At 47.4% G+C, this 14,785-nt stretch overlaps 1 long non-coding RNA gene across 1 annotated transcript in view; it reads left to right on the forward strand.

Annotated features, from left to right (window-relative positions):
• The first annotated feature begins 9,553 nt into the window (after positions 1-9,553).
• LOC310754944 overlaps positions 9,554-14,785 on the forward strand; it is a 38,817-nt gene continuing 33,585 nt past the window's right edge. The window contains exon 1 of the long non-coding RNA XR_014544092.1: positions 9,554-9,607. This is a non-coding gene — a long non-coding RNA (uncharacterized lncRNA). The remainder of the gene's footprint in view (positions 9,608-14,785) is intronic.

Below are 14,785 nucleotides of genomic sequence, written 5' to 3' on the forward strand. Positions count from 1 at the left end.
TCCTGGCGGGTTCTTCTTATAAAAGCGAAGAGCACAGTCTCCATATTCAGGGGCAGTCTACCTTACAGCCCCGGGACTGAAGACACTGAGCTAAGGAGGGTTCTTGTCTTCGTATCCTGCTTGTGAGCTAGGTTGGAGGTATCTTACTGACAACTGCAGGGATCAGGGCGCAAGGCCAGATGGACTTTTTTGTCTGACGCAGCAAGGCTCCTGTGTTCCCCCTTTCCAAAACGAGAGGTTGCTGCTGGATCTCAGAGGTCCCAGGAAATCCTGGTGCATGTTCCCTTGGCAGTCAAAATCTGCCTTATCCTCCCCACCCCTCCTTTTTCGTGTTTCCCCCTTACCTTTTAGCAGCTAGCTGCTGTGACCAGGCTACACATTACACGCTCACAGGCTGTGGCAGAAGAACCCCGCTGGCTTCTGTCCCATTTGGAAAGCACCATTCTGCTTGGAGAGCGGACTGTGGACCCAACACCTGAGCAACCAGTCAGGGCACTAGGTGTCTGGAGGTGAAGGGAAAGCCTCCTTCTAATGGCTGAAGCAGGACTGCCTTCTCGCCTCCCCACCACCTGCTACTTCATGCCTGATTTCGCCTCTGATTTCTTTGGGGAGAGAGAGGAGGAATTCGGCTGCATGTTATTTGGGTTAAAGAGACACATCACACATTGTTCCCCTCTTTATTTTCAACCTTCTTGGGCACATGAAACTAACCATAATTGCCTTAAATTTCTGCTTAACACTCAAGAAAGAAGGGCATTTTCGCTGGGCAGGTTTAATTCAAATCCATCCAACCTCCTTTGGGGAAGGTTCTCAGGCAGGGTGGAAGGAGAAAGAACTTGCCCATGTGAAGACCACCTGGTGGAAACCCTTACACATATGGTTCTCAATTGTAAACTATATGCTGATCTCCATCAGCAATTTCTAGATCAACTCTATCACCAAATGGAAACCAGAGTCAGAGGTCATATATTTTCTATTACTGGGGAATGATCAGGAGCTCACCAAGTTAGTGGCCAAATATCTCTATTTGGTTTTTTGTCGTCGAAATACACTGCAGACATCTCATCTCCCTGGAGACCAAGAGATGTGATGATAGACTGCTCTGCCTCCTTCCTTTGAGCAAATGTTTTGTGCCACTGGGGAAGTGGCAATTCTATATTGATTTGTTTTGGATGTTGTATGTGATGCCAATAAAAGGTTTACTACTACTACTACTGCTACTACTACTACTACTACTACTACTACTACATTGGCCTGTTCATGTAAAAACTTTCACAGAGGAGAAGGAGGAAGTCCAGGGGAAGGGCCTGACTTGAAGAAATTTTGTTGTTTTGTTTCTGCAGTTCTTTCCCAGGAGAATCAAACTTTTGCTTGTGACCCTCTAGGCTGCTGTGAAGTTTGGCTTTCCCCCCGCCCAGACTGCCTCCTCCAAGCAGCCTGCCAATTCAGAGGCTGCAACCTGCTTTGCTGTCTCCAGTAGTTCCACCTGCTGTTACCCTGCACTCACACCTTAGGAACTTTGGGGTAATAGCATCTCTGGAACTGGAATTGCCTAAAAGAAAGGTGGGAGGGGTTGTAAGTGGAGCACTGCATACTCAGAACAAGGTGGGCCAGCCTCTCACCCATCAAGCCAGATGCCTCCTGGAAGCCGCCACACAGAGACAACAGCCCTCCCTCGTGGTATGTTTCCAGCACCTGGTGTTCTGAGGCAGAGTGCCTCTGAATGTGGAGGCTCTGTTCTTAGCTAACACAATAGCATTGCTGGATCAGTCTAAAAGACCTTCCACACATATTATTATGGCTAAACCTGCCTTGTCTACAGCAGGGAGCATAGAGCCTGCAGCTGGACTCCAAGTCCCATCATCCCTGGCCATTGCCTGTGTTTGCTGGGGCTGATGGGATTTGGAGTCCAATGACCTCTGCAAGACCACAGGTTTCCTACTCCTGGTGCATAGGTAGCAACTGGCAATCCTTGACTTTTCAGTTTTCTTTAAAAAAAAAAAGGCAGGGTAATCAGGAGTAAAATGAAGAGCTACTCTCTGCTGCTGCATGTTTGTTCTTCCTTTCCTTTTCCAGGTTCAATTCGGGCTTATCCACTGCACTTTCCAGGCAAAGGCCTGTATTTTAAAGCTCTGTGTCTGAGCATTTTCTCTCCCGCTCTTTTCCCCCAGAGCTTTGTTAAGTATAATTGTTTAATGGAAAATAACTCTGGCACTGTGGTCTAAACCACAGAGCCTAGGACTTGCCGATCAGAAGGTCAGCGGTTTGAATCCCCACGACAGGGTGAGCTCCCGTTGCTCGATCCCTGCTCCTGCCAACCTAGCAGTTCGAAAGCACGTCAGAGTGCAAGTAGATCAATAGGTACCACTCTGGCGGGAAGGTAAACGGCGTTTCTGTGCACTGCTCTGGTTTGCCAGAAGCGGCTTAATCATGCTGGACACATGACCCGGAAGCTGTACGCCGGTTAACTCGGCCAATAAAGCGAGATGAGCGCCGCAACCCCAGAGTCAGTCACAACTGGACCTAATGGTCAGGGGTCCCTTTACCTTTACCTAACTCTGTATATGCCCGTATGTGTGCTGCTAAAAGCATAGCATAGTCAATTGAGCTAAACAAAAACTCTCAGAGAGCCTAACAGTTGATGATTAGCTGAGAGTGTATCTCTGCTAGCTCTCACAAGGTGTTTAACTTAGATCACATGCAGTATTTAATTACAGGTCTTCATTTTTGGTGTGCGTTAGTTTCTTTGTTCTGAAGCACTGTAGAGATAATGAAGCTTAGAGAAGAACATGTGCTTAATTTCTCTCCAGGAGAACACAGCCTCAGGCTAGTGGAGATTGTGTGGGAAAAGCAGAGCTTTGATTCCAGTTCTGGATAAAATTACGGTATTTCATTTTTCTTAGATGTTCTACTTGGGCTGGGATCAGCACATGATATTATGCAACGATACTATATGGATGTAGCATTATTTGTTTTATGTTTGTTTTGAAGCAACTTCTGCTAGTAAAGCTTTTGAACCATATTTTTGGAGTGGACATTTCTTATTTCAAGGAGTCAGTTTTTATCCATCCTATTGCTTCCAAATGTGCAGTATTAATAACTGCAACAAGTTTCCCTGCGAAAAACTGCTCTTTAGCACTTAACTGAAGCAAACATCCATTTGGGGTTTTCATGGATTGCAGTTTGCTCTTATTCGGCTTTAAAGAGCAGGTTTTCACAGGGAAAGCTCTGGAGGAGAAAAAAGGGTGCTCAGAAACAGAGCCTTAAGAGTGAAAGAAAGGTAAGTGTGTTGAAGTGCTTGGTGAAACAAACAAACAAACAAACAAACAAACAAACCCAAGCTTTCATGAGAGAGAGAGAGAGAGAGAGGTTTTCCTTGTATAACTTTGTAACTGACAAAAAGCTGGAATCAAACTATTTTTTTCAAAGCAGAAGAAATGGAGACCCAGCACCAGCAGATCAGCCGATTATTTGAAAACAAAGTGTTCATGGTGCTCTACAGAGTCCGTGATGGCCAGCTGCTGTCCCTAAGGAGCTCTCAGTCCAAAACAAGGGGAATCTGTTTCTGTGCCGACCACTTCCTTGATGCACTTTTTGGCAGCTGATGCAATAGGCTGCTGCCCAGAAATGTTTCTTCCTCAATGCTGAAGGTCCTAAGTTCAGTCCCCAGCATCTCCAGAAATGGCTGGTAGAGACTCCTGCCTAAAACCCTGGAGAGCCATTGCTGCCAGTCCGTGTAGACAGTATTGAGCTAAAGGTAAGGGTAAAGGACCCCTGGGTGGTTAAGTCCAGTCAAAGGCGACTATGGGGTTGCAGCGCTCATCTTGCTTTCAGGTCCAGGGAGCCGGCATTTGTCCACAGAAAGTTTTGTGGGTCATGTGGTCAGCATGACTAAACTGCTTCTGGTGCAATGGAACACCATGACGGAAACCAGAGCGCATGAAAACGCCGTTTATCTGCCTGCTGCAGCAGTACCTATTGATCTACTTGCACTGGTGTGCTTTCGAACTGCTAGGTTGGCAGAAGCTGGGACAGAGCAATGGGAGCTCGCTCTGTTGTGCAGATTCGAACTGCTGACCTTCTGATCAGCAAACCCAGGCGGCTCAGTGGTTTAGACCACAGCGCCACCAGCTTCTCCTAGATGGACCATGGTCCAACTCAGTGTAAGGCTTTCTATGCTCCTAATGAAATTCTAAGGGGCGTCTCTTTATTCCTAGACCGAATAGTCTCCATAGGAGACCAGTCCAGCTGTGCTTCCCTGGGGAGGGATTGGTGTTTGTGTTTCTGCAGCTGGGCTCCATAGCTCTGTAGCAGCAGCAACAACAACCAACCTCCCTGCTGTCCCACTGCAACACAGTCTGTACTTGAGCCTTCAGGTCACGTTGACAAGTTTTTGCGCTCAGTTGAGCTGCAAATCCATTGCTTTGCTGTTTGCATCTTCCCTTCAGTTTTGCTGGCGTAACCCAAAATCCCCAGGTCCCAGGTAGGCTAATAAAGAGCTGGCCTTCAGTTAGGAGTCAAGGAAGAGGTGAACCTGTCTTGAGCAACAAAGGGAAGCAGGCTGGCCTGACCCTGACTGGGCCTGATCCACTGGGGAATTCACCCAAACAAGCCCCAATGTGATGAACTAAAACTGCAGGGCTGGCTCTGCCCTTTAAGATGGAGGCAGCTCATTTTGAGTGTTATGAATGGATGGCAAATTGTTATCACACACACACACCCGTCTTATTATGCTATTTTAACCCCCACCTCAGGAAGAAGTGCTTGTCAGCTGTTCTGCCTCAGGAGCCAAAATAGCTCGGTCAGTGTTGGGCGCTAACACACCTTGGCCAGTGGGAAGGGAGCGGGTGCTCTTCTGTCTCAGGCAGTAGAATGTTTGGGGCTGGCCCTGCATGCAAAGGCAGGCAGCAGGGTCCTCCGCACGCCCCTGGCAGAATCCCCTCTGCACAAAGAGACCAACCAGGCATGGCCTGTTTTCATTTTTTACTCAGCTATGGACTAACATCTTCAAGGGGGTGGAACACTTCCTCTGTGGGGAAAGGTTGCAACATTTGGGGAGTTTTGGTTTAGAGGAAAGGCAAGTAAGAAGAGATATGATAGCAGTATATGACGTTAATCAAGGTGTTGAGAAAGTGGGTAGTGGGATTTTTTTATACCTGTCTCATAACACTGGAATTCGGGGATGTTCAATGAACCTGAATGTTCAAGGATTCAGAACAGGCAAAAGAAAGTCCTTCGTGTAGCATGTAGTTATACTGTGGAACTCCTTCGCACAGGACGCAGTGATGGCCACCATCTTGGGCTGGACACATAAAAAAAATAAAAACCAGGAAAACGTGTTGTAAACCTCAAAGTGGGAAATCACATTGGCGAAAGACGGAACTCCACTTGCGCCATCTGGTGTCACAGTGTTGTAATGCATATAAAATGCCTTTTCTTTACTAATGTAGCTGAGTCATTGAATGGCTTTAAAAGAGGATTGGGAAAATTAATGGAGGAGAGGCTGTCAGTCACTACTAGTCAGGACGGCTGTGCTCTGTGCTCTGTCCTCCATGGTCGGAAGCAGGTTGCCTCTGAATAGCAATTGCCGGGACTCACAAGTGGAGACAGGGCTGATGTTGTTGTGTCCTGTTGGTGTGTTTCCCAGGGAGGCAGCTGGCTGACCATGGTGAGAGCAGGATGCTAGACTGAATTGGCCTGATCCAGCCTCAGGGCTCTTCTTAGGTTCTTATTAACTTTGAGCAGCAATGAACTGGGAAAACCAAGCATAGGTTTCCCACCCACCTCCCCAATTGCTCTAAGAGATGTGGGGTTTTTTTGCAAGGGCCACAATAAATGCATCAGTAAACAATGTGTGTGTGTCTACATTATTGTCACTCTGTTTCCCTGAATTATTCTAAGCCTGTAAATAAACCGGCTGCTTAACATCTCCAGAGTGGTTTTGAAGTCTTTCGCTTGCTTCACATAAATATTGTATTTGCCTCCGGTGAGGAATTCTGACATGTATTTAAAATATATACATTAGTACAGGATATAAAATAGAAATTCTGAATGCCTGTTACTGTTTTTTTGTTTTAAAATTCATAATAGCAGCTTATTGAAACAAGTCAGCTCCACTCCAACTTGTCAGAATGGTTTTTTATAATTTCCTTGTTCTTTGAACTTTTTGCATTTAAGATAATGCCTCCTTTCTTCTTTGAATGCCCTTGTCTAAGATGCCAACTCGATGCAGGGAAATACGGTATATTGGGCGTCTTACTATTCCCTCCCACCCCTTAGGTCATCTGCATGGTTTTCCAGATTCCACCTCTCACAAAAGGTCTGTGGGAAGTCCAAACGCAGGGCCTGAGAGCAAGAGCATAGAAGCACAAGAGCAGCATACTGGATCAGGCCAATGCCCCCCAGCATCCTGTTCCCACTCTGGCCACCCAGATACTCACTGGAAACTTTGAAAAGAGGCTCCAAGGGGAGAGAGCTTTCCTGCTTTGTGGTCTCCAGGAACTGGTATTCATTCAGAAGCACCTACTGCCTCTGAATGCAGCCAGCATCGCATGCTATCTTTCATTTCAAGACAAGACAACCACCAAGCCTGCAGACAAAACGCTTGCTGAGTTGCACGGCTGGCACAAGTGACGGCTGTCAGTCTGCTTCCAGGTCCCAAGATCACGGTGACGGCTGATGAGCAAGAATGGGTCCAAAGAAGCCGTGGCGTTTGGTGGGGGGAGAGCTGGGAACCTCAGCGCCACTGCCCTTGCTCTGCCATCTGCGCATGATGCTGCCTAACAATGACCCCTGAGAGCTGTTAAGCAACAAGAGTGGCAATAACACTTAAAGCAATGGGCCGCGATGGCTGGCAAGAGAATCTATTAGCACGGCAATCACAGCTGCAAAAAAGCATATGCTCCCCCATGCGGGATGGACGCCAGGCTTGGTGGCATGGAGCTGAGTGACTGAGGCTCACCAGGTCTGCACGGGGAAGAAGTGAAGATGAGAGCCAGTGTGGTGCAGTGGACAGAACACTGGACTCGGACCCCGGAGTAAAAGGTAAAGGTAAAGGGACCCCTGACCATTAGGTCCAGTTGTGACCGACTCTGGGGTTGCGGCACTCATCTCTCTTTATTGGCCGAGGGAGCCGGCGTACAGCTTCCGGGTGATGTGGCCAGCAGGACTAAGCCGCTTCTGGTGAACCAGAGCAGAGCACGGAAACGCCGTTTACCTTCCCGCCTGAGTGGTACCTATTTATCTACTTGCACTTTGACGTGCTTTTGATCTGCTAGGTTGGCAAGAGCTGGGACCGAGCAATGGGAGCTCACCCCATCGCGGGGATTCAAAACACTGACCTTCTGATTGGCAAGTCCTAAGTTCTGTGGTTTAATCCACAGTGCCACCCGCGTCCCGCGGACCCTGGAGACCAGTGTTCAAATCCCAACTTGCCCATGAAGCTCACTTTGGATGACCTCAGGCCAGTCACTCACTCTCTCAGCCTGACCTTCCATAAAATGCAGAGAAGGAGAAGCACGTAGTTTCCTTTTTACAGTCATACCTCATGTTACGTCCGCTTCATGTTATGTTCTTTCAGGTTGTGTCCTGTGGCGACCCGGAAGTACCAGAAAGGGTTACTTCTGGGTTTTGCCACTCGCACATGCGCAGAAGCACAAAATGACGTCACGCGCATGTGCAGAAGCGGCGAATCAGAACGGATCCCGTTCGTAACCAGAGGTACCACTGTATATATAAAACTAACTCAAAGCATGTAACACCAATAATTAAATAATGTTCACTAAACCCAGCATAAAGTAAAACATAGAAAAATATGAAGCCTACCCCTATTTTTAAAAGGAAGGACTCAAGCGCCCCACCCACAGAAGGAGGACAGAGATAATTAAGAGGAAAAGAAATGGTGCCTAGAGAGATGTAATGATGGGGCCAGGTGAGCCTTCCTGGAGAGAGCATTCCACAAGTGGAGAGCCACCACGGAAAAGGCCCGCTCTCATCTCCCATGGAAAATGGTGATGGTCCAGGTCTGTTCATATCAGGAGAGGCAGTCCCTCTCACCCTGCTTGCACAGATCTTATTAGTTCCATTGATGATCACCTGTCCTCTCTCTGACTGAGTTCCACTGTCTGCATCCATGCTGGCCAAAAAGGAATACATGCCCTGGGATGCATTTGAGGATGTTCTGGGGACCGTGAGCAAGTTATTGTAGCTGCGCTTACTCCTAGCTTGTGGATTTCCCATAAGGGCACTTAGCTGTCTAGTGTAAGAAGAGAATGTTGGACCAGGCAGGCCTTTATCTGATACAGCAGGGCTCTTTTCACGTCTTTATGTTCAGAAAGCCACGGCACAAAGAAAGGCATTGATGGTGGCAGCTCCCGACTTACAGTACTTCCATTGCAGACTCTCCCAAGTCCAACCCTGAGCTCAGCTCTCACCCCCTCTCTCTAGCAGCCAGGTGAGGTGGGTGGAGGAAACCCTTATCCTGCAGGGCCCCATCACGTGGTTGTCGCTTTTGCAGCACAGGTTCTCTTTGGAGGCTGACGAGGACACTTAAGTGGCCAGCCAAGGCCATGTCTTACAAAGAAACTTGTCTGACTAGTTCAGCAGTAGGATCCCCTCTTGGATTCCATCCCTCACTAGGTATGGGACTCCAATAAATGGAAGGGTCTCAGGGCATCATTCAAACTGACACACACAGAGCAAACCCACAACTGCAACTTCAGATTTGGTGCCCTGAACTAAATCTCTCTGCAGAGCCAGGCAAGGTTCTTTGCTTGTCTGCCACTGCCTTGGTTTAAGCAGAACGTGGCTCTGGCCACAGATGAGCTCTTGCACTTCTCACCGGGATGCAATATACTTTAAATAGCATCTGCATGACTGCCCCCCCCCCCCGCCCGCCCGTGGCTCTGTCCCCTCCCACTCTCCGCTCCCAGCAAGGCTGATCCACAAAGCAGCTCAAATGGCAGCTGTCACTAGTGAGGTGGCATTTTTCTTCAGTGATGCTGACAGCAGCTGTCCAGGAGGAGTATGAATGGAACGGGAATGACATCATGTTTATTCAGAAATGACATTCCCAGCTATGGATCAGTGTCAGCAATATTTTTGATGCGTTTGAGATGGAGAAAACACTTCCTGAGATACGTCCCTGATTTATCCCTTTTACAGCATGGAACACACACACAGCATAATTGAAGGAACTTTGGCAGGCAAAAGAGGAGGCTGGGTCTGAACATTCGTCCCTCGTGCACTGGTCTATGCGCAGGGAGCTAGTTGGTTTACTGGAAGGGGGGAGCATGACAAGAGCCTGCTGGATGAGGCCATTGGCCAGTTAGTCCAGCCTCCTGTGCTCACAGTGGCCAACCAGATGACCCAATGGGAAGCCCTAAAAGCAGGATCTGAGTACAGCGGAACTCTCATAGAATCATAGAATTGCAGAGTCCAAGGGGACCCAAAGCATCATTTAGTCTTCAGTCCCTGCCAGCAGAAAAGGCGGAATATATATAACAACAACAACCACCCCTGCAATGAACTAGGGCAATTTACTCCAGCCCTGCTCAGCAAATGGCGTTCAGAGGCAGTCTGGTTCTGAAGACACAGCATAGAAACCCAGGTAAGTAGCCATGGATCACCTCTGTGAATTGGCCACACTCCTCTTTTAAAGTCATCCAAATCCTTTGTTGTTGTTTAGTCGTTTAGTCATGTCCGACTCTTTGTGACCCCATGGACCAGAGCACGCCAGGCCCTCCTGTCTTCCACTGCCTCCCGCAGTTTGGTCAGACTCATGCTGGTAGCTTCGAGAACACTGTCCCACCATCTCGTCCTCTGTCGTCCCCTTCTCCTTGTGCCCTCAATCTTTCCCAACATCAGGGTCTTTTCCAGGGAGTCTTCTCTTCTCAGGAGGTGGCCAAAGTATTGGAGCCTCAGCTTCACGATCTGTCCTTCCAGTGAGCACTCAGGGCTGATTTCCTTAAGAATGGATGTGTTTGATCTTCTTGCAGTCCATGGGACTCTCAAGAGTCTCCTCCAGCACCAGAATTCAAAGCATCAATTCTTTCGCGATCAGCCTTCTTTATGGTCCAGCTCTCACTTCCATACATGACTACTGGGAAAACCATGGCTTTAACTATATGGACCTTTGTTGGCAAGGTGATGTCTCTGCTTTTTAAGATGCTGTCTAGGTTTGCCATTGCCTTTCTCCCAAGGAGCAGGCGTCTTTTAAATTCATGACTCCATGGACAAAGACAACATCCAAATCCTAAAGCATCCTAAAAAGTTATAAATGTGTGTGTGGTTTTTTAAAAAAAATTAAATTGATATACTGTAATATAATCATTTTGGTCATCCTCCTCTCCTCCTGCCTGGAGGGGTGTCTGGAGCGCATGTGCAGAAACTACCGCACTGTGTAAAGGGAAAAATTTGCATTCCTTGCTCCACCCACTTTTGCCTCTGGCTCTGCCCACCACTAGCATGCAATTCCTGAAAGCTTTCTTAGAAGAGAATATGGCTCTTGGGGTCACTCCCTTTGTAGACTCCCCTGGGGCACAATTTGTGATACTAGGATCACAGAACTGTAGAGCTGGAAGGAATCCCAAGCGCCATCTACTTCAACCTCCTGGTTGAAGGCAGGAATCTCAGCCAAAGTATCTAGGATGGATGGCCATCTAACATTGCCTCAAGTCCTACCCTCCAGAGCAGGAGAAAACAAGCATGCTCCCTCTTCTGTGTGACAGCCCTTAAGGATTTGAAGATGGATATCCCTTCTCCTCTCAATCTTCTCTTTTCCAGGCTAAACATACCCAGCTCCTTCAACCATTCTTCATAAGGCCTGGTTTCCAGACCTCCTTTACACGTGTTCCGGTTGGTCCAATATCCTTCTTAGGGCTTGCCCACACTTCTACTTGTCCTGTGCCTAGAAAGCAAGGGCCCAAGCGGTTTTCTGTTTCCCCAGGAAAACTGATGGATGCTTGTTCTGTTTCAGTGGTAAAGAGAGGGTTTCCCCAGTGGAAAGTGCTGGGACAAGTGGAAGTGTCATCAAGCCTTAGAATGGTGCTGTCCAGAATTGGGCACAATATTCCAGGTGGGATCTGACACTAGACTTCTGTTGATGCAGCCTAGAATAAAAAGGTAAAGGGACCCCTGACCATTAGGTCCAGTCATGGCTGACCCTGGGTTTGCGGCACTCATCTTGCTTTATTGGCCAAGGGAGCCGGCATACAGCTTCTGGGTCATGTGGCCAGCATGACTAAGCCGCTTCTGGCGAACCAGAGCAGTGCACGGAAATGCCATTTACCTTCCTGCTGGAGCGATACCTATTTATCTACTTGGACTTTGACGTGCTTCTGAACTGCTAGGTTGGCAGGAGCAGGGACCGAGCAATGGGAGCTCACCCCGTCGCAGGGATTCGAACCACGACCTTCTGATTGGCAAGTCCTAGGCTCTGTGGTTTAACCCACAGCCCCACCCGCGTCCCTGCAGCCTAGAACAGCATTTGCTTTTTTTGCTGCCACACCGCACTTGACTCATGTTAAGCTTGTGGTCCACTAAGACCCCTAAATCAAGCCAGGTGTCCCTCATCTTATATTTGTGCAGCTGGTTCTTCCTGCCTAAGTGCAGAACAAGGCATTTGTCCATACTGAAATTCATTTTATTAGTGAAGAAATAAACACAGCCAAAGATCCTGGGTTGCCCCCTCCAGCCCCACCCCGAGTATTAATGCAAGGTCCTGCCCAAATGCACCATCTCAGATCCTGCTGCAAGCGTTGCTGCTACAGATGCCTTTGCCTGGTGGGCTTCTCCCTCCCTCCCTCCCTCCCTCCTGCGGGTTTCCACTCATGCTATCAGATTAAAGGGAGATATATTTAAGCCTGAGTTCAGCAGAAGGGCTTATTTAAATATAAACTCTGAGAAGTCGGCCAGCTCTCTGGCTCAAATTGCAGGTGATTTGACAAGTGGAAGTGGCTGATGGGGTCCGGATAGAGAGGGAGAGGAGTGCCAAGGAGCAATCCAAGTTCTGTGCTGGGGAAGACTGGATCCTGCAACCACTTTCAATTAATGCAAATATTCAGGTTGCCTCTTAGTCTGCGCAGTTGTGCAGTCTTCACAGTTCTGCATAATTTTCTTCATTTGTTCACTTTGGGCTGAGTTGTCAAGTGAGCGGCAAGAACCCAAGGCCAGCAGTTAAGGCGGCCAAGGTCCAGGGCGAGAGAAGACAGTCACCACCCAGGTGGCCTTCCTGATGAGGCGAGTCAATGGCCAGGCTGGGTGGGCAGAGTTAACTCCATTGCAACACCTGGGATCTCTTTGCTGCCCTGGGGAAGAGCTCTGACCTGGAATGCTGGTACTTCACTACACAAGGTGACTGTGGTGAAGAACTGTGAATGATTTCTTCCATCTCCTGTCCCCATGCCTGTCCCAGCCCAAGACATTTTGCTGCCTGAGCCAGAACCCCAAATGGCCTCTCCCACCTATGTATGCTAAGGACAGCATTTTTTAAAGCCTTGCCTGCACCATTCAGATATCTGTTCCTGTCTTCATCTATCTCTCTACAGCTTAAGAGCATACAATGGATCTTGCTGGACCAAGCTGAACTGAGCCCATCTAGTCCATCATCCAGTTGCCCACAGTCGCCAACCACATGGCCCCAATGGAAAGCACATGAGCAGGGCATGGGTGGTGGTGGTGGTGGTGGAATAGCTTGGGAAGGCGAGCCCTGCCCTGCCTTTTCCTTTTTGCTTCTGAGGTTTCAGCTGGAGTTGCCCACCCACTTACCTCCATGAGGACTGGAAACTTAAAACAGAGCGCATTCCTTGTGTGCAGAACAGCTTGCATGATCCATCTTTGGCACCCCCAGCTTAAAAGGCAGGAAAGAAGAGGTCAGATGATGGGAAGCAGCTTTCTCTGCACCAAAAAAGAGGGATTTTTTGCCCTTTGTCTCTGTTTCTGCTCTCTGTCTAACCAGGAACTTGTGTATTTCATGCAAGGCTGGGTAACAGCAGCCTTTTGCATTTTCAAAAATGAGAAGCCGCCATTGCTTCCAGAATCCAGCCTGATCCCGACAGCTCCAAACAGAGGCTGGAATCAGTCTGCTTCAACACCCAGCCTAATTCTTGCACTTATTTGCTTCCTATTTTTCCTTGTTTTCTCCTCCCCTCCCTCCTGATTTGCATAACATCCCAGCCTGATGAAAAGGCTTTGGAGAACTCAAAAGCACCACTTTCTGTTTTGTGACATTTTGGCTGGTCCAAAATGAAGGTGCTGCCAAGTGGTGGATTTTGGAGTTTTCTTTTCTTTTTCATTTTTTTTAAATTTTCAGTTTTTTATATTAACATTATTTCCATACACTCCAAACGTTTTTCATATATACAGTACTGAGATTATACAAATCCCTCGGACTTCCCCCCGCCCCCCCCCCCCGGTTTCTATATTTTACCCTCTTTTCTTGCATATAATTATATTTATTCATTCTATTTCATCTTTACTACTTTAGTCCATTTTACTTCATAAATGCTATATCAATCCGGTTAATGTTTCTAAGTAACTACAGTACAGTGGTTTTTAAGGTATTCTACAAATTTTTCCCATTCTTGATTAATTTTTTGTCACCTTGGTGCCTGATCTTCACGGTCGTCTTTGCCATTTTGGCATAGTCCATCAGTTTGGTAATCCACTCTTCTTTTTTCGGGACCTTCTCTTCCTTCCACACCTGAGCTAACAACATTCTTGCAAATGTTGTCATATACACAAAGCCTTTTTAGGTCTCATGGTGTTTCTTCTCCTGTTAAGCCTAGTAAAAAGGCTTCTGGGATTTTTTTATCTTAAACATTTTTTTTCAGTTCATTATATATCATTTCCCAGAAGCCCTTTACTGCCTTACATGACCACTGCATATGGCAAAAGGTACCCTCCCTATCCTTACATTTCCAGCATAACTTAGATGCATTTTTGTACATTTTTGTCAACTTTACTGGAGTCAAATACCAACGGTACATCATTTCCATACAGTTTTCCTTCAATGCACAACAAGCTGTAAATTTTAAATCCTCTTTCCACAACCTCTCCCATAAATTGGAGTTTTCTTCAAGGTAGGAAAATGTACCTTGTGGCCTGGAGCTGGTAGCCCAAGGGGCTCTTTGGCCCTGTTCCTCACTCCCTCTGGTGTTTCCATCGCAGGCTGATGTTGATGTGGATTAGGAAGGTGGATCTGTAGGACCTCGGAAGGAGACCCAACTGGATGAGACAGCTCCATGGGGGCTTCCAGAGGGTGGTTTGTTTTTACTGCATACACACGATAGCATTGTCATCCAAATGCTAGACTGTATTGCCCCCACTCCACAAAATAATAATCTTTCTTGGGTGTTCTGGTTAGTTCATACAACCTATTGCCAGTGACCCCTTTCCAGGATGAAGCACTGGAAGAATTCTGTGACCTGGGGAAGGCAAATATGAAGGTTTCAGTTTCTATCAATTTCTCATTTCTTCCTATTTTCAGTTCATTTCTCTGCATTTCCACATCAGATTGTGCTTAAAAAAAAACAACCCTCATAAAATTAATCAGTGAATTTCTACACATATACACAAATTGTATGTAATTTTGCCAAATGTACACATTTTTGTGAAGTATTTCCATTGTTGTTATTGTTGTTGCATTTCTATCTTGCCTTTTCTTCCAGGGAGCTCAAGACAGCATGCAATGGTTCTCCCCACTCCTCACTTAATTCCCACAATAACCCTGTGAGGTAGGTTGGGCTGAGAGGCAGCGACTGGTCCCCAGTGGTCACAGGTCTAGAGC

The sequence above is a fragment of the Podarcis filfolensis genome (genome assembly GCF_964270895.1).
Source record: "Podarcis filfolensis genome assembly, chromosome: Z".
Taxonomy (NCBI): Eukaryota; Metazoa; Chordata; class Lepidosauria; order Squamata; family Lacertidae; genus Podarcis; species Podarcis filfolensis.